Source organism: Corvus kubaryi, unplaced genomic scaffold (assembly GCF_017639235.1).
Source record: "Corvus kubaryi isolate FWS band 111438036 unplaced genomic scaffold, C.kubaryi_AGA036_p1.0 37392, whole genome shotgun sequence".
In the NCBI taxonomy this organism is placed as follows: domain Eukaryota; kingdom Metazoa; phylum Chordata; class Aves; order Passeriformes; family Corvidae; genus Corvus; species Corvus kubaryi.
Window position 1 is genome coordinate 13,420,960 of NW_024581131.1, and position 23,154 is coordinate 13,444,113.

At 38.8% G+C, this 23,154-nt stretch overlaps 1 protein-coding gene across 14 annotated transcripts in view; it reads left to right on the forward strand.

The window, feature by feature from the left end:
• The window catches only part of PHF21A (PHD finger protein 21A), a 127,942-nt gene that overhangs the window by 70,539 nt on the left and 34,249 nt on the right, over positions 1–23,154 (forward strand). The window lies entirely within an intron of this gene.

A 23,154-nucleotide genomic window follows, 5' to 3' on the forward strand; every position in this document is an offset into this window, starting at 1 on the left:
TGATGCTTCCTCCTACGGTTTGTGAGGGGTGAGTTTTCCCTTTGAAGGTTATATGCTTGCCTCTAATAACCTCTTCAATCACACCAGTAATGAAATGGGTTATTTTTTACGTCTTTCCTTCCTATTCTGTATGGGTTCTTTGCTTATTTTCTGGTATCTCTGAGTCTTTTTTGCTTGGTAAAAGGCTTTCTGGTAAATCTTGGTGTTTTCATTTCCCTGCTTTTATTTTTGGGCATTTTGACCCACATAATTTTTCTGAAGTTTTAAGCTGGCAGTTAGTGTTTGGAATTCCAGGTGTACAACACATGCCCTTTTCCAAAGGGATCCTCTCTGGAGAGTATTCACACACATTTGTGTGTATGTGTCTGCTTAGCTAACTTGTGTGTTTGTAGGAGTTTCCAGGCACAACCGGAGAAACTGGTGGAGCTTGTGAACTGAGCCAGGGGGTAGTTCTGGATTTTTTCCCTCCCCTTTTGAAACCTAAAGTAACACAATGCAGACAGCTGTGCCGATGCTTTTAAGTTTTTGGCTGAGATTCAAAAGAAGTGATTTCCATTAGAGCATCCCCTGCCCGATAGACAGATATCACGGTTGGAGCCAACATCCCCATTTCATGGCGTTCCCCAGCCAGGCTTTCTGCTCCCTTTCCTCTCCTCCGTGCTTCAGCGACCACCACCTTGTGTCGTCTTTCTGCTACTGCACTGACTTTCCTCATTGGATTTTACTGTCCCTGGCAGGAATCTGTTCCAGCCCAGAAACAAAGACCAGATCAGCTCTGGGCGAGTACATGTATTTCTCATTTCCGTGTGCTCACATAAGTCAGCTGCATGTTGGAATGTATTTTCTTTCACCAGTCCTCCCTCAGCACCCGCAAAGACCTGTTTCTTCTGTAATTATTTTAACAACCTTTTTGTTTGTGGGGGATGGAATAGACCAAAGTTGCAGGGAAAGTGCTGACCCAAAGCAAGGTCAGGTTTTGTTCCAAAAGATCAAAACGGATGTGTAAGATAGAAGCTGAGAAAAAGTTTGTTCACTGGTTATTAGAAAAAAATGCTGTGCCCTAAAGGGAAGTGAAGATAAATTAAGAGCACCAATGTCCTGCTAGGAAGTTATTTAACTTGAGCTAATATGGCATAGGATATACCATTTTCCTGTGGTGAATAATCAGAATAGCCAAAGGAGGCAATGGTAGTCTTTCTACTTCTGTACCATAGAAATCCATGCAGGAGGGTGTCCTCCCTGTGTAAGTCTGGAGCCAGCTTTGTCCTGCTTCATGTTAAAAACCAAAGCAAAAATGGTCCCAGGCTGGTGCTTTGGTTGCTGTAATTCTGACAAAGGTGGCATTGACACACTGTACAGTTCTTTATTCTTCAGAGTATTAAATAAAGGCCTCTCTGTGTTTCTATATCTGAAGAAATAACAAGCATTCCTAGTTGTAATTAATTATTAGAAAAATGTAGGTAAGATAACAGCCTACAGAGTGTAACAGGACCTGGCCAACCATGCTACAGAACTGGACACCCATTTTATTAATTACGGAAAACAGTGTAATAAAATTTTAAAATATAATAGTAATAATAATACAATATTATAATGTAATCAAAATGTTAGCCCACAGTGCCAAATGTCTAAAGTCATACTCTGGAGAAAACTTGTTTTCACAGGCTCAGAGCTCCATCTGCTTTTATTGATTTTAGTGCCTTTAAAATTAGTCTTTTTTTGCTTAGGTCTTGACACTGCATTTGGGGGACCTATACTTGATTTTTGTTTCTAAATTAATCTCTCTGCTTCAGTTTTCCCATATGTGAAGTTAAAGAATAATGACTACTTTACTCCCTACCAACATTACAAGGTTATTGTGAAGATTAACTATGCTTGTAAACATTATATAAAGGCCTGAATATTGCCAGCAGTATTACTGTGCTTTATTAGGTATTTGCCTGGTTCATCCTATAAATAAATGTGTAGTGTTCGATGATGAGTAGTTAGCAGTTGATAATTAAAAAAAAAAAGCCAAGAAAAAAAGATTGTTCATTTAAATATCTCCTTTTATTTTAAAATGCACCTACTTAAAATTATTGCAAATCAATGTCATGCCCTGCTTCAATTTGAATAAATCTAATTTTAATAAAGATAATATTAAACAGTACAAGGTTGTTTCTGACATCCTAAAGAACTCAAATGAACCACCTCATGGAAATCACTTGGTACACTGCTGAAATTGTATGTATGTGTTAAATTGAATTATGACAGTAGTAGTCCCTTCTGCAGGTAAACAGCATATTTCCTCATTAATGTGTATTCAGTTGATTTTGGTTTATAATTGCTTCATAAAGAGCTGAAAAACAATGATGAAGAAACTGTTTTCTATCTTAATCTATAAGTAAAAAGCAGCTGAAGAAAATCTTGAAGGACATGTTTACTAAAAACAGTTCAATTTTGTCTTATCAGATGGTCCTTCTCTGTTTAATACATCTGTTTTAAATGCAAATCAATCCTTGATAAACTTCTATTCCCCTCAAATACACAACACATTCAATACATTTGTACTGATCTTCTTTAAAATGTATAGTATTCTGGTACAATAGTAATATTCTTCTTGCCACAAATTATAGTCAGAGATTAAAACAATAGGGTCTAGTAACATGAAATATTTTTTGAACATAGCAGTGTATATGTGCATGATTTGAATAAATGTATATTTAGCTTTGTTTTTACTTTAAAATTATATTGATCTGAGTTAGAAAAAAAATAAGTAAACAGTTTAGGGACTGTTTGTTACATTGTTTTATAGATTCACTGCCAGTGAGAACCAGCTTTTTTTCTACAAAGTTACAAAGAAATACAAACTCAGGAAAGATTAGAGCTCAGCTGTTCAAATGAAGATATTTTTGTTTAAAGGAAAAAACGAAAATCAAAGTTCACAAACTTTCCTGTATGCCTTAATGAATAAAATGTACCCTTAGATTTTAATTTAACTCATCTGAGAGTGTAGTAGTACATACAGATCTCTGTGTCTTGGAGTCACAGAGGGCAACAGCATTGCCCAAGTCTCTCTTTGTCCGCACGATCTGTTTTGTTCGTAATGTCACTACTTTATCCTTCCAGTGTCACTGGATGTTCACTTCTTTATCTGCATACCTGAAGAGAGAGGTGTGTTAAAAGCAAAGGTCAACAGTATTGTGCTTTTGCTGCAACATTGTAGGTTGCTGTACGTTTTACTATTCTGTTGGCTGGCAGATTACCTCCTTGCCTTCCCTGTGTCTCATGTGTGTTTTAGTCCAGCCACAGTTGAAACAGCAGACCTGAAGAAATGAGTAGCAACGAGGCTGAACTTTTCAGTAATGTAGCCGTGTATAATAGCAGCATGTAACCACAGCCTTGCCATCAGCATCCAGAAGTGAATGTGTGATTCTCCATACTGGAATTGTGCTAACCTCATAGTTTACATTTTGCTGTTTGATTTTTCAAGAGGATGATTCTACAGTGCATTACTTTTTTTAGTGAAAACTTCTGTCATTTCAATACGTTTGATAGGTTCTTCTGGTTTTTTTATTGGATGGACTTAAATGGATAGTCTTTGGGGTGGTTGATATGAATTAGAATTTCACATTTTAGTCACAGCATGGTTTTGTCGCACCTGTTTGTGCATCTATCCTGATTAATATTCAGCTGATGTCATTCTGATGTAACTTGATTTGAAGCCGAAGTCCTGAGCTCATCAGAAAGAGCTTCTAGTGGCAAATGAAAATGCTGACACTCCAGAAATGCTTTAGAAGGCTTTAAAAAACATGTGAAGTGGCTTTTCTCTGTATATTCAAGAAGTTAAAGCAAAAGCCAACTATTTAAAATGAAAAATTGCTGGCCCTCAGACAATACAATGTGTCTGTCATAATGTGCACACAAAGGAACCATGTTAATTTTTAATCATCAAGGACATAGCTGATACTATGTGGAGAACTTCAAAACTGGGTATTTTAAAAAATAATATTGTGCTGGTGTATCAACAATACTTCAAACTTCAGAAAATGTTGATATTCACTGATAGGCCTAGGCTTTCAAAGCATCATTACTTCCCTCTAGGAGCTGACTTTCAAATAGGTCATACTGGCCTCTGTATATTTCTGGAAGTTTAATTTAGAATTATTGCTTAGTGTCCCTGTTCTTTTGTATCTTTAACTGGGATCCTGTCACAGTGAAGATGTGCTTTAGCTACAGATGCATGTGGTATGTGTTAGTTTTGCAGTTGTTCTGACAAGTCTTGTAACTTTTGCCAGTGCCTTGCACTGAGCTATGTTATTGTAATTTGTCATCTCCATGAGAAGCAGGCTTGGACACCTGCTGGTTATTAGAGATGAAGAGAAAGAAGGTGTTACGTTATCCTGCTGCCACGCACTCAGTTACTGTTCTTACTGCTTCACATTGTCTACCTGGAGTTACACAGAGCATCTGCATAAGTACACACAAACATTCATTATTGTTGTTTGGGGAACTGCAGTAATTTCTGCTGCAAGTGTGTATTAGTGCAGTGTGTTTCAGAATCCAAAACGTGCAACAAATGTACTATAAACTATCAAAAGGCAACATTTGGATTTTTCCTAGTCTGCATACGGGTCTGGGAGTTCTGTAACTGATTTAGGTGGATTCTGTATGTGCTGTATGGACTTGATACTGGAGTTCACTTCAGTGTGAAAATGAACTTTACAAGGTACTTTTAGAAGAGGTTTAAAAAAAATATTAATTGATATGATAGACATTTCAGAAGAAATTTTGTACAGATTGAGAAGGGACAGCAGCTGCTGCTCCTCAGCTTGAATGGCAGAGGGAATTGTTGTGGCCTGCTGGTCAGCCACCCTGTACAGACAGGCCTCGTAATTTTCTAGTAACTTCTTAAAGCTACTGCTTATACTTTGGGTTTTTGCTTTGGTTTGGAAAGAAGGTTTTTGGAGGGGGAAACAGCAGTTAGTGGCATTTTTTCCTCTCTGTAAGAAACAAGGAAAAATATTTGTAGTCTTAAGGTGTAGTTATCCACAAATAACAACCTCATTTTAATTTTTTTCTGAGGCAACTGAGGGTAGAAAATGTTTTTAAGGAAAAAGGCTCTGAGACTTATTTGAACAGTTTCAAACAATTTAGTGCTTTGCATGTTGCAACACAGTTGTTTTCTGCTTAGAGTTGGTAGAGTTTTGCAGACCAGAATTTCTGAGTTGTGATGTTAGAGAATTTCTAAGAGTTCTCTTCAGTATATTCTGTATACAAGTTTTCATTACTTTGTATACAGTGTTTCAAGAAGAAAGTAAAATAAAAATGCTAGAACTATTTGATACAGAAGTTAATAAAGGAATCCAAACAAGACTGAGTAATAATATTGATTTAATTGATTCTTCAAGTGAAGCAGATAGAACCTGTAGGTAACATGTAGCTTTTCCACGTAGAGCTTTAAGACAGTCCTCCCACTAAACTGAGACCTGGCAGAAGCCCTTTGTGTGTGATTCTTGGTAGAATCTGGGTAGCAATATGCCTCTGGGATGTCTTGCAGAGCTTTGTTCACTCCATGGGAGGAGACGTGGCAGTGACTGAATGAGTGCAGAAGATGGAATTTTATAGTTTGTGTGCAGTGGAGTGGAAGGGGGGTAGTCCTGATAAGCCAGACTATATGGGAATGTATGGTATCATATGTATGGTATCTGGTGATTTTAAACACAAAATTAAAATAAACAGATGCTGGTGCTGGGACCAGCATTCTCTCTCAGGAGAAATCCCTCTGCTTTATACTTCCTCTTCCCTTCTCACTCCATCCCTGTAAATCTTGGGTGCTTTTCTACACTGAGGCAGAGAAGGGGAGATAAGAAGTGTCCTTGGCTTAGAAACCTCTTGGGGAAAAGAGATGTATTTTTGTATTATCTTAAGCTGAAAGGGGAAATGAATGTCATCTGTCACTTTTTGGGCAAGTTCTCCAACCACAAGGATATGTGCAGCCATGCATTGCCAGAATAATCTGGGTAGATGCCTAAGTGTGCAGAAAAGATGTGATTTCAGGCATTCTTTCTCTTCAGGATTTCCTTCAGGCAGATTTGGACTGATGGGATGCTAGGTGTTGTAAATACTTCTTTTGTGTTAGCTCTGCTGAAGTGTAGTGTCTGGAGGCTGCCCCAGCATGGTCATCTGAGTCTGCATGTATGTAGTCAGGATGAGGCATTTGATTCCACAATGTGGAGCTCCGCTGCACTAGGCAATAGGAAAAAAGTTTAGAAAAGTAAGAGTGAAGTAACTTGAAACTCAGCTCCAGGAGCTAGAGTGGCTTTTCTTGTACAATTCATTTGGATCCAGTTCAGTAATGGTTATTCCTCACATTTCACATGCAAGGGGTGACAAATGACTTTGCTAGCCTTTTAGGTTTGAGGCTTACATACAGTGGTTTCACCTGCAGTTTTTGCTTTCTTAATCTCTTTATCAGTCTAGAGGAAGCAAAAGCAGGGATGGAGATTGGGTTGGTAAATTGCCATTGCTTTTCCATTTCTCATAGGTGTAAAAAGTGAATGCTAAACACATCTTTTGTACAGCTTTATTGCTGTATAGCCAAGTATGAATTGTGGAAAGTGAATTTACAAGAAGTAGAATCTTTCTCAAATTAAACGCATTCTTTTATTTAACTGTTGTGGTTAGTGTATTTTTACTGTTTTATTTTCCTTAAAAGTATTAGGTTCCCGAAATACTTTAGACACAGTTAATATTAATGAGTAATTTAAAAAGAAAAGTTTAATTATTAATAGCACCTCAGAAAGTCAGTAATGTACTGGAACAAAAACGGCAGCCTTCTGAAACAAGATTGTTGGAGTAAGGCTCTTCAATCAGTGATTTCCAACAGTATCCCGGAAAACAATTTTGTAGAGTGCTCTGTTCAACATCTGGCTTTCTCATTTTTAAAACCTCTGTTCTTTCTGTTTCCACACTTTTATAAAAAGGTGCTTCTGTTTTAAGTAGAGAGATGTTCTTGTTGAGATGAAACAGAAAAATGGTTACATTTCTGTTTGATTCTATGTGTTCTGATACGTTTTTTTAAATTACTACATTGTTATTTTTAGCTAAGTTCATCCTTGCACTTTCCTTATTTAAACATCCTTTTCATGTGATTCTAATTTTATCTTGAATTTTTTGTAGCATATTCGTCCTTACATGTTCAAACCTAAATTGAAGGACAAAAAGGTTGATGTTTTCAATCTTTTTTGCATTCACCAATATCAGTTTAACTCAGCTCATCGAACTTTTAAAGGCTTATTTTTGCTTAATAATGTAAACAGCCAGAAGACCTAGTTAGAATTAAAGTCTGTAGTATATGAAACAATTGTACTGACAGTTGTGTTTTTTCCCCTGGAAACAGTGCAAAAACGTCAAGAGAGAGGAAAGGAGGAGGTTTTTTTAAGTGCCTGGATACATTTAACTGTTTTATTTATAAAGTTTGGGAGCAGCAGATTAATCTCAGAACTGTGGAGTTAAGAAAAATCAATTCTTGTTCTTTCCAATGCTGGAGTTTCTGCTGACCCGTCAGCCCCTTGGGCTCCTGCTCCCACAGAGCTGCTGGGACAGAGGAGGGTGGCGTCTCAGCCTCCACACACAGCGACATACGGTGTGTGGGACATCATCAAAATACATGAGAAGCGAGTGAAATTTCCAACACCTGTCTTCTGTTGTATGTCCATGTAATTTCAGTTATGATATTTTTGTCAATGATGATTTTTTTTTTTAGAAAATATTCATGTGTATTAAATCTGACAGTTATTTATGAAAGAAAACTAAGAAAAAAACCTAACAACCAACTAACAACAGATTTTGCTACTGGCTACCATAATAAATATGATACTTTCTGTCCTCATGCAAGTGGATTACAGGAAGGTTTGAAACAAGGGCCTTTCATTAGCTCTCAGCATGGCTCTGTCTTGAGGGAGTTAATGGAATAGTGGGAAAAGTAACAAAAGCAATTTGTTGGTGTGTTTGCCAAAAGTACAGCTATTTTTAAAGTAATGTTTGAATGTGCATTGGATTTCCTACAACCTCCTCCTATTTTGAGTAGAAGCACCAGATTAGAGCTGTGGTTTTATGCAGGACAGTCAAATATATGGATTTGACCTGTCAACTTAAATGCTGACTGGGTGAGTCTTTTTTCATTTGTATCGGGACTGTGTTTCATGTCTGATATTGAAGAAATGCCCTTGTGCAATCTATGTTAATTCATTTATAAGGGAAAAGAAATAATTTGTCACCCTTACAGAGGTGGAATGGTTTGTGTCCAGGTTCAATAATAAAATGTTAGGACTGAACAGAAACATGAATAGCAGTGAGTGAGTGTTCCTTGCCTTAGAGTTTACTGCACCTTCCTTAAGGCCACGTATTTTGTAGAACACCCTTTTTCTCAACTTCTGCTTTGTGACTTTGCCTCTCGAGGGGCCTTACTGACTCAAGATCTGAAACATTAAGATGTGTGATGCTGGAGAGGCCCGAAGTACCTGTCGGACAACTGGCACTGGCACACATCTCTGAGCGGTGCTTGTTAGAGTCCTGGCTGTCAAGCCAGCAGTAGAAGTGTCTGCTGCTCTTGAGTGTGAAACTTTTTATGTGCATGGATGTGGCCAGGCAGATTGCTGTTAGGAGCATGTGCAAATTAGTATCTGTTTTCAGATGATGGAATGTATGCCTCAGCATACATCAGGCATCCATCTTCATATGTAATGCAGGTTAGAGCAGGGTGCCAAAAATGCCAAGGTTGCGGGGTTGATCCACGTACAGGCTGTTCATGTAAGAGTTGGACTCAATGATCCCTGTGGGTCCCTTCCAACTCAGAGTATTCTGTGCTTTTGTAAATCATACTTTGCCATTACAGAAATTCAGAACCAGATTTCTTGTAACATTAATTTATTCACATTTCTCATATATATGTCTGTGTTGGTTTGGTTATGTTCTTCTCATTTGAGGACAGATGAAACTGGACCAGCCTTCGCTCTAAGTTGGAGGAGCCTGAAAGCCTTTTGCTGAACACCTGCTTGGCTGTACCTCCGTTGGCCATGAGGGTGGATAAATCTGAGAGTGGACGTAAAGTTCAGCTTTGGTTGTCCCTGGCAGTGAGCAGTGCCCAAGCTCATGTGCCAGCTGTGCCACATCTAGGAAGGGGCCCAGGCCTTGGGGGGGTGCCTGGGCTGCTCTTCCCACTGGCTTTTTCCAGCTGCCATGAACCACTGGAGCAGTGCACAGCAGCTGGAATGAAATTGGCAATGCAAGTCTCTAAAGTCTTGTTCAGTCTTCTGTTAGAGCCTATGCAAATGCCATAATGTGCATTAGGAGTAAATAATGTCACACAAGAGAGGTTTAGTGCTGACTGTGGAGTTAAATCTGGAACAGTTTTGTTAGGAGATGAGCGTGAATGAAAACTTTACAGTGCAACAGTAGCGCTTCAGTTTCACTGCAGACAGCTTTAGGTGGGGTTTGGGATCGGTAAAACCTCGTAGGAATTTAAGTTCCACGGTGGCGGTGAGCTTTTCCTATTGCTGCAAATTTTGATCTCCGCTGGGGCCTGATGAGAGCCGAGGGAGGGAGGGAGGGAAGGCGGAGCGGCCGCCGTCCCCGCTAGATGGCGGCCGTGCCCTCCCGGCTCCGGCGCCCGCGGAGCCTCCCGCCCGGGCGGGACGGCGTTTCTGCGTCCTCGGCGCTTGGGGACACCCGAATGACTGACTGCGTGTGAGAGCCTGGAGCCTGCCGCTTTTTAATGATCTGTGTAACTGCTTGTAAGCTTCTGGTTTCTCTGGCTTGTTATCATTTTAGAAAGTGCAGGTCGAAACTCTGTTGAAACTGGAATTTTCTCAGTATCTTCCAAGAAGAAGAAAGTTTTATAAAACAGAATTAACAACTAGATGATTTGTTAGCCATTGTGGTCGTTTGGCCGCAAGGAAAAGTGAAGTAGAAGCCTCTTGTTTATTTTTAGGTTGTTTTAGTTTGGTTTGGTTTTTTGTAGTATCCATTATTTTTAATTCTCTCTATAGTCAATTTGTGAGGTTTTGGAGTTTTTTGTTCTGTAGCAGTTTCAGCTCATTTAAAAAAATGCAAAACTTAGCACTTTTCTTTGTTGTTTTTTTGAGGGAGGGATGGGGTTAATGTGAAGAACCTACTCATGTGCATTAAATAGGTCATTTCTTTGAAGACCATTTCTTGAGGATGTCAGAGTTTCTGCTAATAACTTCCATGCTCTGTTAAAGTAAATTTTTAGTCTTACAGTGCAAACATCCTGGAGTGCAAATTCTTTGAGATGCATGGAGCAGCCACTAGTTTGAACAGCATGAGTTTATTTTCAGTACTTGTTTTTTACTGCCAGAATTTTAGTATTCAGGTTTCTTACTCTGAATATAATTCCAAGCCTAATTAATTGAAAAATAATACAAAAACATTTGTAGAGGAAAGTTTCGGAGAACATATGTTTTTTCAGTGTGCACATACACTGTATAATTGAGTAGGTTTGGAAAAAAGTACAAAAGCAGAAAATAATAGGCTGAAGTGTTTGATACTCTAATTGACTTTTGAAGAAAATACAGCAGCAAAAGTATTTAGTTGTCTTGCAACAATACTTACTCAGTGTTGTTAAGACTCTGCATAAATGAAAACAAGAACATCAGTTTGATATCAATATTGCTAAGACTTCAAGTAAGTGAAAACATGAGCATATATATGATACCTCGGAAAGATGACAGGTCCAGAAGAAGGATGTGTTTTACAGATGCAATCACTTAAATGTTTTGGCATGGAAATACTTACTTTTAGCCATTATGGGGGTTACAAATGTTAATATATCCTAATTTTTAATCTGTGAAAAGCCTGTTGGAAGCAGATAAGTTGCCTGCTTTTCATCGGCTTCATCCTATTCTGTTCAGCAAACTTTGATGTATGTCATCTGTTTTTATTAGATGTGAATTTAACAGAGGTCATCTTATTTACTTCATTGCTTATGCATCTTCAAGACTGATATTGCTGGTTCAGTTCTAAAATTGTCATTTACCAGCTGCTAAAAAACATGCTGTTTTAGTTTCTTGTGCAGGTGATTGTATTTCAGTATAGTCATAGAGTCAGGACATTGGAAAAGCTGGAAGTCTAGAGATCCTTAGCAGTTTTCTAGTCTTGTGTACATTAATAATCTGGGAGAGATTACTTTCTTTCATTTCCCCTTCCTCCCCAGCTGTGGAATTTCTGGCTGAAACTCAAAATGTCACAATGCAATATTGTATAGAAATATTTGTGCCAGTTTACCAATAGTATCTTGACCCTCTGCAAAAAGTTGAATTCAGCAAAACTCAGTGTTAGGGCTCCTTTGATGCTGGAGCTAGTCTGTGGGAATTATTTGAAAATGCTTTGGTATTAACCTGAAGTCAGTCAAAACAGTATTCAAAGTTTAAAATATTTAGCTGAATATGGCAGAACTGTTTTAAGGGGATTTCCTAGATGCTCCATGAGATAACACCTTTGTTTCTCCATTATGCTCATAACCAACCAAGATGTGTATAGACCATAGGAGATTGCCTGTGAATCTTGTCACTGTGGCAAAGGAAATGATAAGATCTTTGATTCTAAGAAATTACAATCAAGAACACCAGCCTTCTACAGTTGCAAAGCGGAAAAAGCACATTTCAAGCTATGAACACATTGAGAACAGTCACTCAGTTTTAATTGAAAACTGTCAGTCAGAGAGGAAGATGTGGGTGGTATTTGTGAAACAGAGTAAATGTCAGCAAGGGCAGAGGTGCAGCATTGTATTGCCTGTGCTAGCAACAGGATACACATCTGTAAGTCATTGCTGCTGTCAGCAAAGTGGAGGATGAGTGTGGTGGACAGATTCAGTTATAATATCAAACAGCGGTATATGCATCCAAGTAATGGAGCAGTAAGGGATCTGGGGAGTTGAGGAAGAGATGTTCTATCTAGGGAATCAGATCAGGGTTTCTAATTTCAGCTGTGTGAAAAGTAGTCTAAACTGTCTGGAATTTGTGAAGACAGGTCATGTGCCCAGCATTACTTAGTATGTTTGTGTTGTTGATGGCGCAAGAGATTATTTTTTAATTACAGTATTAGAAGAGTTGAATACCATCCTAGGTACAAGTTACCTTATAGGGGTTACTAATCAGTTATACTGTTGTGCTTGCGTGGAATTTATAGTTGAACAACCCAGTGCAATAGCAGATACTGTGCAACTTGCAAACACAACTTTAATCTGTGTGGTATCACTGCAGAGTAGAAGTTCGTGCTTTGAAATGTGTGCGGTATGTGATTGGCAGTAGACTTTGTGAGAGGAACCCACTGACCTGGTTACTTGTCCCAGTCTCTTGATACTTACACTAAATTGTGATTAAAGTAACTTCAACTGTATGACATCAGGCAGCTTTTTCACTGCAACACTACCATCCCTCGCAACTTAAAGCTCCTTCCTACTTACTTCCAGTCCCTTTTGCTCTTGCTGTTAAACTTATAATTTTACTAACCATTAGCACTTTGCAAATTCTCTTTTTCAATATGCTGTTCCTTGTCTTTCACTTTATATGTGAAACACAGGTAGCAATTATATGATGTGGTAGCACAGCCTCAGCTGTACATCCGAATTTTAGGCAGTGTAGTCCAAATTTAAGTCTAACCAAGCCCCTCCATGTCCTTAGTCACATTTCTGCATCCTAATTCATCACTTCCAGCTAATTCCCACTAGCTATGCAGTGTTGTCAGGTATTTTAATTTTTACAAAGATGTGTAATTTCAGCCCCAGCTCTTCCCCCTGCAGTACTGAGGCACTCTGGTCATTCTGCAGGAGCTCCTTGCAAATCCCTGAATCACTCTTTCCTGAAATGCTGTTACCATCACCGCAGCGTGTCTCCCTGGCTCCGCTTGCCGTTGCACGAGTCAGGGAACAGAGCAGAGCAGGCAGCTTTTCTTCAGCCTCAGCCTGCCATGCCACGTGCCAGCCGTGCTCCTGTCAGCAACAGTGAGAGCCCTCGGAGCGTCCGGCTGTCATGCTGTCAGGGGAAGCGGCTTTGAACGGGAGGGTTTGGGGTGAAAGAGGATTGCTGAGGAGCAGATGATGCGCAGGTGCTAACCTAGGTGTCTCAGAGCCCACCGTGGGCATGTTCTCTAGCTCCATGATTCCGGGGTCCTAGCTTGTGCGTTGAACAGGAGAAGCTCAGGCACCAGCAGGCAGCTCAGCCGACCCGTGTTAGGGGTGGTTGTTCTCAGCTGGCAGCACCAGGCGCTCCTGAATGATGAGGTGGCACTTCCAAGCCAGACTGGAGTCTTCTGTAAATAGTACTGGGTAGCAGTGCTGCAGAGGGGAACGATTTATGAAGAGAGAGTGTCTCCAGTTTTAAATAAAGTGTTACAACAGCTGCACAGACCCAGATTTTAAGGTTCTGTGTTCCAATTTTAAATGTTACAGTCCCTCTAATTTTGGATTATTTTGACTAGGCACAGCTGTTAAACCTTTCTCTCTTCCCTCTCCCCAAAGAACATAAGCCTCCAAAGTCTATGGTTATCTGTTGTAATATGAGCCTTGCTGGCTATCACATACTGAATGAATGCTATTAACTACCTGGTGATTAAGTTGGAAGAAAGAATGGAGAGTAACTTGAAAAAGTACAGTGGCTAATTAGAAAGACAATACCTTAACTTGTAGCAGAAGATTTTTCAAAATAATATGCCTAAAAATACATATTTATTGAGAAATTCTTTAACTTGGTTTGTTTTGGGAACCATATATATATATATATATATATGTCATGTCTGAAAATCTTACAAAAAGCTTTTATAGGTGTTTCTTCAGAAGGCATTTTACTCATGTTGCCTAAACTGGCTGACCAATTACAGTTGCCTTCCCAGGACGGTGAGTTAATCAATGCCTTTGAGAAGTAAGATCACCTCACCTGTTTAACAACAGACCAGCTAAGTTACTAAGAGCACATATTAAATGTTTTTCTAGTTTTGTTAATGTTAACTAAAATAACTCACTGTTACTAATTTAATTTCCTGAAGTAAAATATGGGGTATTTTCTACATCTGAATGTCTTTTGCAAAATATCATAAAAGACCAGATCGGGGTAAACAACAAAAAATTGAACCATATCACAAAATACAAATTGTGGCATTAAACAAACCATAAAAACCAGTGGATTACAAATTTGTCAGTTCATAATGAGTTAAGTAAACAGATAAAATCATGTTTTGGGATCTGCTTTTTGCTTTTAATGTCTGATGGTAATTTTCCAGCAGTCTAGTTTTAATGAAAACATTTACTCATGTAAATGAGGGGTTCAATTTGCTTGTGTTGACAATATTATTTATTTTCATAGGGAAAAATCCTTCATTTCTTTACCATCTACTTTCAGAAATCTTTTGGAATGTACCAAGGAAATGTCATCCTTGCTTTGACATTCGTGTTTTGTTTGGGTTTTTTCTTTTATTTTAGTTTCTATGAAGTAATGTAAACTCTAGCTTAATTTGATCTGGCATCCCCGCAGTTGAACATTTGTAAGTATCTTGTATTGTGGCCCATCTGGGTTGTCATAGAAACCAGAGACCTCCATCCTCCTCATTGTTGTTGGAAATGGAATGCAAACAGGGCATCAAAGTGACATTTTTTGTAGTGCAAGTGAGAGCCTTGTGAGGAGCCAAACAGAAAGGGTTCTTACTAGATTTATGCTCCTGTGGCCTGTTGTAGCAGTTGTTAAAGTACACCCTGTTTTCTCTTGAATATGTAGCAGCTGGGCAATAGAAAAAATGTGAGCATTGTGGAAAAGCCAAGCTTGTGTGGTTAATATTGTCCACAGCTTTTTCTGCTCTATCTCTTCTTGATGTATTTGTCCTGGACTGGACTGTTAACTAGTAAGGAGATCAGAGCATATTACTGCAAATCATTTGCGCTGCGAGGGGCTGAAAGAACCAATTACGTAGCATGTCCACATGGCTTAACATTTCTCTGCACTGATCTTCTATCCTCTTACAAGAAAAAACAGCCAAATACTTCTGGCAAATGTGTTGAAAGTTTTCACTTGCAAAATAGTAGAAATGCCAAGTGATCATTCTTCAAATCTGTATGCATTTAACAGATATAATTGCAGAATCACACACCACTTCCCTTCCCCCACGTATGCTCCAGCTGTGTACTCAGCAGTTCTGCCGGCATGCTGGTGAATGGTCCTGTCTCCTCCCCAGGACAAAGAACCTTTGAAATCGCCGCTGAATACTTGCCAGTGCTGCCAATTGTACATGATTGTGGATTTCCAGAATAGGTTGAGAAATAATTTCCTAAATAGCGACTTGCTCATCGACTGAGAGACAGGCTCCGTCAGCACAAAGGGGGCACAGGAACAGTTTGGTTTTTTGTGTGGGAGAAAAATCTTAGTACAGTCTGTTCATGCTGAGCATGCTGTTGCTGGCCTGAAAGCAGCTGCCTCTATAGCCTCTGCTGCTGGTGCAGCTTCTTGAGCAATGTGGGTCACTGGGCAGGCTTCTGATCTTCTCTAAATTGATTAAGGAAATGAGTTTCTGCCCCTATGCAGAAGATGGATCCTCCAGTTCAGAAACCTACACAGTATGACAATCTGTGCTGCAAGAGTTAAAGGCTTCGAGCAAAACCCCCTATTTTGTCATTGCTCTGGTAATTTGGAAGAGGAAGATGAGAAAGGAGATGTGGAGGTAGAATGCTACAATCCTGCATTATTGGTCTAGCTCATAATAAATACATTTGAAATGCAGAGTAGGGAAAGGCCACTGAATTATTATTACTATTTACATAGTACTAGTATATCCTAAATATTTCAAATGATCTTTGCAGACTAAGTTTTTGGCCTACAGCGCATTGTGTGCTAATCATGCAACCTACCTACAGGGAACCAAAACAGGAAAAACAGTTAAGAATGTCGGTCTGTGGGGTTAAATCAAGCATGGTTTACTGCTCAGTTCTTGCATATGTATATATGAAATATATGTGAAATATGGACTTTTTTCTTCAATTAGATGGTTATTTGTAATACATTGAGAAAAATCTCAAAGTAATCCTTGCACTACTACTTCTGTCACCTCAGGCTTGCCTCTGGGCATAGGCCTGACATATCAGTGAGAAGGGGCTTTAAAAGGGGCTTGTGTGACTGAAGTGTGCCCTTTTTCCCAAGTCATTCTGATAAAATGTAATGCTTTCTTATACAAGCTGTCCCTAGCAGTGAGAAAGGATTAATTTTTGCTTGTCTGACTTCACTACTTTTCAATTCAGCTTTACGTTGTCTGTGAGTGCTCTTTGCTTGTGCAAACCCGTTTTTTCTTACTCTTTTCAGTGTTTCCTGATTTCTTTTTTTGATATTGTTCTTTTGTTTTCTTCTGAGCTTCCTCACAATCAGTGACAGCTTGACTGTCGTCCTATGCAAACTGACAGACGTGTTTTGGATTTACCGTGGGTTTTGATATAGAATCATAGAATAGTTTGAGTTGGAAGGGACCCAGAAGGATCATCGAGTCCAGCTCCTAAGTAAATGGTCCATATTGGGATCGAACCTGTGACCTCAGCATTATTAGCACCATGCTCTAACCAACTGAGCACGAACATATTTATATGATCCTCCAAACAATTGCCATGAACGTGCTATTGGACTCGCAATGAATACTGGCTATACAGTGCAAAGTCAACTATTTCTGTCTGCGTGTTAAAATCTTGGTGCTGGGTTGGCATTTTTTTGTTTGGTTGTTTTATGTTTATTTAATTTCTGCAACACCTATTACACATTGACATTTTTGTTAAAATTGGTTGGTATTTTCTCAGCTTTTGGTCGCGGTGTTTCTTTTTTCAAAGTAAAGTTAGGTCACTATTTACTTACATGCCCTTGCATGTATTTAGTGATATAAAAGTGTGCATGTGTAGGATAGATCTTTTAAAAGCCTTTTTCCTCTGCTTACATCCTGTCTCAACTCCAGATGAATTACAACAGAGGATAGTTTTACCAAAACAAATAAATAATTATGATCTATTTTCTTGAATATGTGCCCTGTTGTATTTGTTAGAAAACAAAAAGAAACCCTGAAGCTTGTTTCCCCAAAAGAGCCCTGCATTTCAGCATCAACTTCTTTTATTCAGAGGTAGTGTGAGGGAAAATATTTTCTCAGTTGTTTCTTTCATCTAATAGCCCCTCAACCTCAGAGCCCACAGAACCTGTTCCCTAATCTTGAAGCTCCTTTTGGCTTCTCATTTTGTGGAGGTTATCTGAGAAAGAGGAATATGTGGAGGCTTATTTTTACGGACGGGAGTTTTAAAGAGCACATATTACACGTATAAAACTTTAATTAAACTCTTGTTGCAAAGACAGTGCGGCTTTAAGGTACTTTTCTGGGTTAATAATAGAGCTTGAGATCCCAGTATGAGTAAAGCTACCAGACCTGAGGGCACAAAGCAAGATGCCTTGCTGTAACAACCTGTGCTTCAGTTGCTAGGTTTCTGTAATCTTTCAGTCCTTCTCAACAGTGCAACATGTGATTCCTTTAAAAAAAAAAATCCATCTGTGTGAAACCATGTGGAGGAAAACTACTGTTTTATGATTTACAGCTATTAGAGACAGGTGTGATAGGTGTCTTTAGAGAAACGTGAGAGAGACCCCATGATGCTGTTTCTCAGAAGTCTGTGGGTTTTGAGTTACGCTTCCAAAAATATTCTCAACTGAAATGTCATGCAAGAAATGCTGAGTGAATGTCAATGAAATAATACTTCTGAGTTTCATTAAGACTGTCTGATACCTCCTTGTGCAGGTTTAGCTCGTCAGACCAGTTTGTAGAATGAAATGTGTTTATCCGGTTATATGTTGCATGTTCTCTGCAGTAAGTAGCAAGTCAAACATATGGTGTGAAAAAGAACTTGCACTTCATTATGTGATGAAAATATGTTTAATGTTTTTGTTTAATCTTTTTTTTTTTTAAGCTAATTTGCCTTTTAAATCTAATATGGGCCTGAAGTGGCACAGAAGAAATCTTGGTCTTCCCTAAAACCACATATATTATATTGTTGAGAGTTGCATAAAGAGGAATTAAAGGAGACCTTACTTTCTCTTTCTTACCTCTTTGTGCTGGGTTAAAAGATCTGTTCACCTTCCTCATGGGCTCCCCAAGTGCTCAAGAAATCTTCTCCACTGACATAATATAAAAGGAAGTACTTGGATTATTTTTGAGAGGTCTTCTGTACAATGAGAATAATAAGACAGTGTAGAGCAAAATCGTTCCTTCTGAAATATTTTCTAAGAGGTGTTGGGAAAATAACAAACATTACCAAAAAGTTCTAAAGAGGTACATTTCTCAGGTGATTAGTTAAAAAAGTCTCCATCAGCTGCAATGTTGCATTCTTCAGAGGTGAGCATAGCCCACTTGTCAGAAAACAGTATTCCAAATGGGGTTAGCAGATGGCTGACCGCTCCAGGAAGTGGAAGCACTTCTGCAATACTTTTTTCTGAAAGCAGTTTCAACACTAGATGCTTACAGCCAGGAATTTTGGAGCTTTGAGTCATGATTCTAGTACATACTTCAAAAAATATGAGAGCGCAAGTTATAGAGGCACGGGGTACAATTCATGTGTAAAATTCTTTTTTACAGAAGAAAGAGCTAAGTGTGGCACAGAAATGTTGTTCTGCTTTCCTTCGGTGCTATCCTAGTCTGACAAATTTTAATCCTAGCTCAAACAAGATTTAATTGCATTATAGCATTGAAGCACTGTGGATAGATTTTTACAGAACAGGAGATAGGGATGCTTTAGATAAATTTCTTCGATGTCCTAATTGTGTTTATTTCAAATTTATTAGGTTTAAGACAGAATATCATCTTTAGCAGAGAAATTATACCTGACAAAATTAATCTTGCACTTTGTTAATATCAAATGAATCCCAATAAGATCATCCATTATTCTTCAAAAAAAAATGTTAAAAAGGCACTTGTGTTCACACTTTGAGCAAGTGTATCTTAGAGGTAAGAACTAATTGTCCTCTGCCTATTCAGCTTTCCTGAGGCAACCTCAGTAGCCTGACAGTTTTGGATTCACTGTGTTTGTTCACGTCCACGAATTCTGAACTTCTGTCATACATTACAGGCTTAGATGGCACAAGTTAAATCGCATTAAAGACTGAATTGGCATCTTTAGATTAAATTTAAGAAAATTTGAGAAAGGAGGTCCAAAATCTATTATAGATGTAGAAGGTGGGTCTAACAGTCTTTAATGATTGTACTTTTAAACCAAGTCTCTTCAAGTTACTTTTAGGTGGGTTCAGTAGCAGTATTTACCTTTCTGTTGTAATGGAAGGACCACCGCTGTTCTCTTTGTACTGGAGGGCATCTTTGACAACATTCACCAGAACTCTGAAATAAAATTCCTGAACCATTCTGAACAAGGACGGGGCTGGATTCATTGCCTGGCTTGTAGCACAAACAGATTTTGTTTCAGACACTTCAAAGTTACCAAGTCTTAGAAAACAGCAGTCATTTCAAAATATTAGCTGAAGGTTGGGAAACGTATCATAGAAGTAAGTTATATTTATTTATGGAGATACATGCATATGCAAGTATCACACTATGTTAAAAAACAGGAGAGGGATGGGAGAGGATAATGGAGCTAATAGCAAGAAGAGTATTGCCATCACTCATTTATATAGACCAGTTCCATATATCACTTTATGTTGTGAAGTCATTTGAAACAGTTAAAAAATCCAATGGATTGTATAAAATGTCATTCAAAAGTGCAGATTTTGTAGTGTTTAATTTATTTTTAAAATAATTTGGATTCTGTTCCAGATTGTTTACAGTCCCTCCTTCCAAATTTGTTTCCCTTTTATCTGTGTAAGCATGTGCTGACACTGTTACTCAGTATACACAAATGCTAATCTACCTTCATGCACATGGAAAATAGCTTTCCTGGCACTGAGTTTAAAACTCTCATAGAATACATTATTAATCAAAGAAATCTCTCTTTTTAGAAAAGCTGTTCCTTTATGTGGTCACTGTTGAGAAGGTTATAGATAAATATAATGCTGTTTGTTAGCAGTGTAGTCTTCAGAACATACAACAAACAACCCCAGATACTGAAAGTACATTTAAAAAAGATTTAAATTTCGGAAGTAATTTTCCTTCTCTGTACTCTGGTTGCATACACTAACGTGATCTAATTATAATGTAACCACAACTTCTTTTCTATTGCCCTGCATGCTTTAATGCTCTAAATACGTTCCTCTTGGCAGGTCTTTGCAGCGAGGTGAAAGTGTGATAACTGTTGGGTTCCCCATTGTGAATAATTCCCTAGTTCTGCATTTGGCTTTCTGATAGATCATGTATCTCTGAAGTTCAAGGGGTAGATTTGTGAGGGAAGTGGGTAGAGTGAGGCTGGTGTCCATCTGTGTATAATTCAGCGGAATCTGACTGCAGCTCTGCAGTAACAGAGCGCCAGCGCAGCTTCTGCGAGGGCTGCTGAGCTGAACTGTTCCTTCAGTTACACGTGCTGGTCCTGCAAACGCTGCCGAGCCTTATCAAACACAGCCAGTTGGTGCTGCTGGTATGAAAGCACAGGGGAGCTCTCATGTGGAAGGTTAATGGAGTGTAATTAGAAAGAAGAATGAACTGCTCAACCACTCTATCTCACTCTACCTGCACTGAGAGTGACAAGTGCTCTGATCTTTTATAAACCCTAGAGCAGAGGTTTAACAGTCTAAAGTTATGACAGTGTAACTGTCAAACAAGCAGGCACACTGTGAAGTACTAGTATGAACTTGCGGATAGGAATGTTTATATTCCCTTATGTGGGCTCTATTAGTACTTTTTTCATGCAGGATATTGTCCATACTTACATAGCAGGTCTCAGATACAGTCTCCTGTGAAGTATCCATTGATGTCAGAAAGATTTTTGTGTGCTGTTTGTGCCTTCTTCATGTCTGCATATCACATAACCATTACCTTGCAGGATGAAGTGATGGCACTATCCTAGGGCTTTGATATCAAGGAATTAAGCTTCCATAGAGAAGTTCTGGTGGAAGCAAGAACAGTTACTAGGGTTTATATTCTGGGAACTAAATAAAATTTGAGATTACATACATAAATTGAGATTGGATACTAATGCCTGATCCTGTAAATTAAGTTAGTGTCTTGGGGTGACTTGATGTTGTATTCCCTATTGCTGCACTGTGCCCAGAAATTGTATGTATGTCTGTTGAAAACTATCATGTTCTTAAAATGTTTTTTTGTCTTTCATCTACAGCATGCAGTTGTGGTTTTTTTTTTTTTCTTTTAATAGAATACAGATAAACTTGAATTATGAAACTGCAACTAGGAAGTAGAGGGAAGACAGCTCACATCAGTTCCAAAAAGGACAAGGAAATTACTGATTTAACTTCCTGCGTGTTAGAGGCCATTATGCTCTACCTCAGTAATTCTGTCTGATGTCTTTTGATTCAGGGAGAATTGGACAGTTTGGTTATCAAGGGTACCACATTTTTGTCTTCCACATCTTTGTTTTTCAGACAACAGGTGGTGGATTAGGCTGCCAGGTTTTCTGAAGGCCCTTGCAATGTCAGCAGGTTGATTAGGGGAAATTTGCCCAGCTAGTCCTAGCAGGCAATCCACATCCTGCATTGCAGTGGAAGGGAAAAAATATCCCAGCAAGTATGATCTGGAGAATTCCCATTCCAAGTCTAAAATCAATAAGAATCTAAATATGTAAAGAAGACATGCAACAAAAGGCAATCAGAGGAAGAAGAAAAGTTTGCTTTGCTTAGCCTCTTTTCTCTAGCTGTGGCCAGTGTCTTGTGTTTCAGAAGAAGGTGAAAGAAGAACCTTGAGTATATCTGGTTGTTTGTGCCCCTGTACATGTTCATGTTCTAAAGAGTAAGGCTGTCTTTATGTGGAGTTTCAGTGCTAGAGAACCATGCTGGGAACAGTGAGGGCACTTGCACTGTCCCTCATAGGGGACAAGAATGAGCAGCGGCTTCCCAAGTCCCAGACCCCTCTCCCCCTCACATGTACTATACCATCTGCTCTGAAACTCACATTAAGCATTTCCTTTGGAAAGTTGTGTACCCTTTTTCTAGAGACTTTAAACCATGGTAGGCCATTACCTCTCATATTAGGCTGGTCCAGCATTTAACCATATCTGCATCTTATTTCAAGGTTGAATTTGTCTGCTTTCAACTTGCAGATACAGAATCATCACTTTACATTTCTCAGAGAAACTAAAGATTCTCCCATCGCTGGATTTCTTTTCTGTATATAAATATCTATAGTCAGTGAGTTGTCGCCCCTCAATAAACTGGATATGTGGAGCCCCAGTAAGCTTCACATCACACAGCACTGTTTGTTGGGTCCTTGATTATGGTTGTGGTTTTCCTTTGAACTGTCTCCAGTAGCTCCGCATCCCTCAAGAAAAAGGTAGCTTCCCATTCTTTTGGGAAAATGCCTGTTCTCAGGTGTTTTAATTTAAGAGTGGTGGTAGTTCAGCAAATCTTCAGCTGTTGAGTAGTTTTAGCCTTGCTTAGTGACACACCTTTTGGGCCAAGATAAACAAAAACAGCTCCTCTCCCCAAACCATTTAAATTGGGAGGGCAAGGAAGAACCATGGCTTTGTTTTTCAGAGAGTCACTGTTGTCTGATCCACAAACCTTGATACAATTGAAGGCCAGCAGTTTGGAACTTCTGAAGTGATTTAATTTGATGTCTTCTCTGTGAAGCAGGCATTTTTCTTTCTTTTGATTGTCCTTGGTTAACTAAAGAGAATAGTACAGCAGGTATATTTAGCTGAACAGAACACCTGTATTTGATATACTGTTAAAATTACTGGGAAGAAGAGAAAAATCTCTCATTTGAGTGGGGTGAAACTGTGACTTTTTGCTCTAAGAACTCATTCTGCTTATGAAGTAGAGATCAGCAATGAACTGTGATGTGATGGTATTAGTGATAGGTTTTAATTGAATTGGCACTGAACAGCATTTAATTGACAGCAGGGAAAATGCTGGTATTTGTTTGTGACATTTGTAAAGCAACTGTGGAAATGAAATACTAGATGCTGTTAACAAAATCAGAGTTATCAATAAGGGCTATAGGATAGAGTTTGAGCATCCAGATCTTTCTGTTCACAAAAGAATG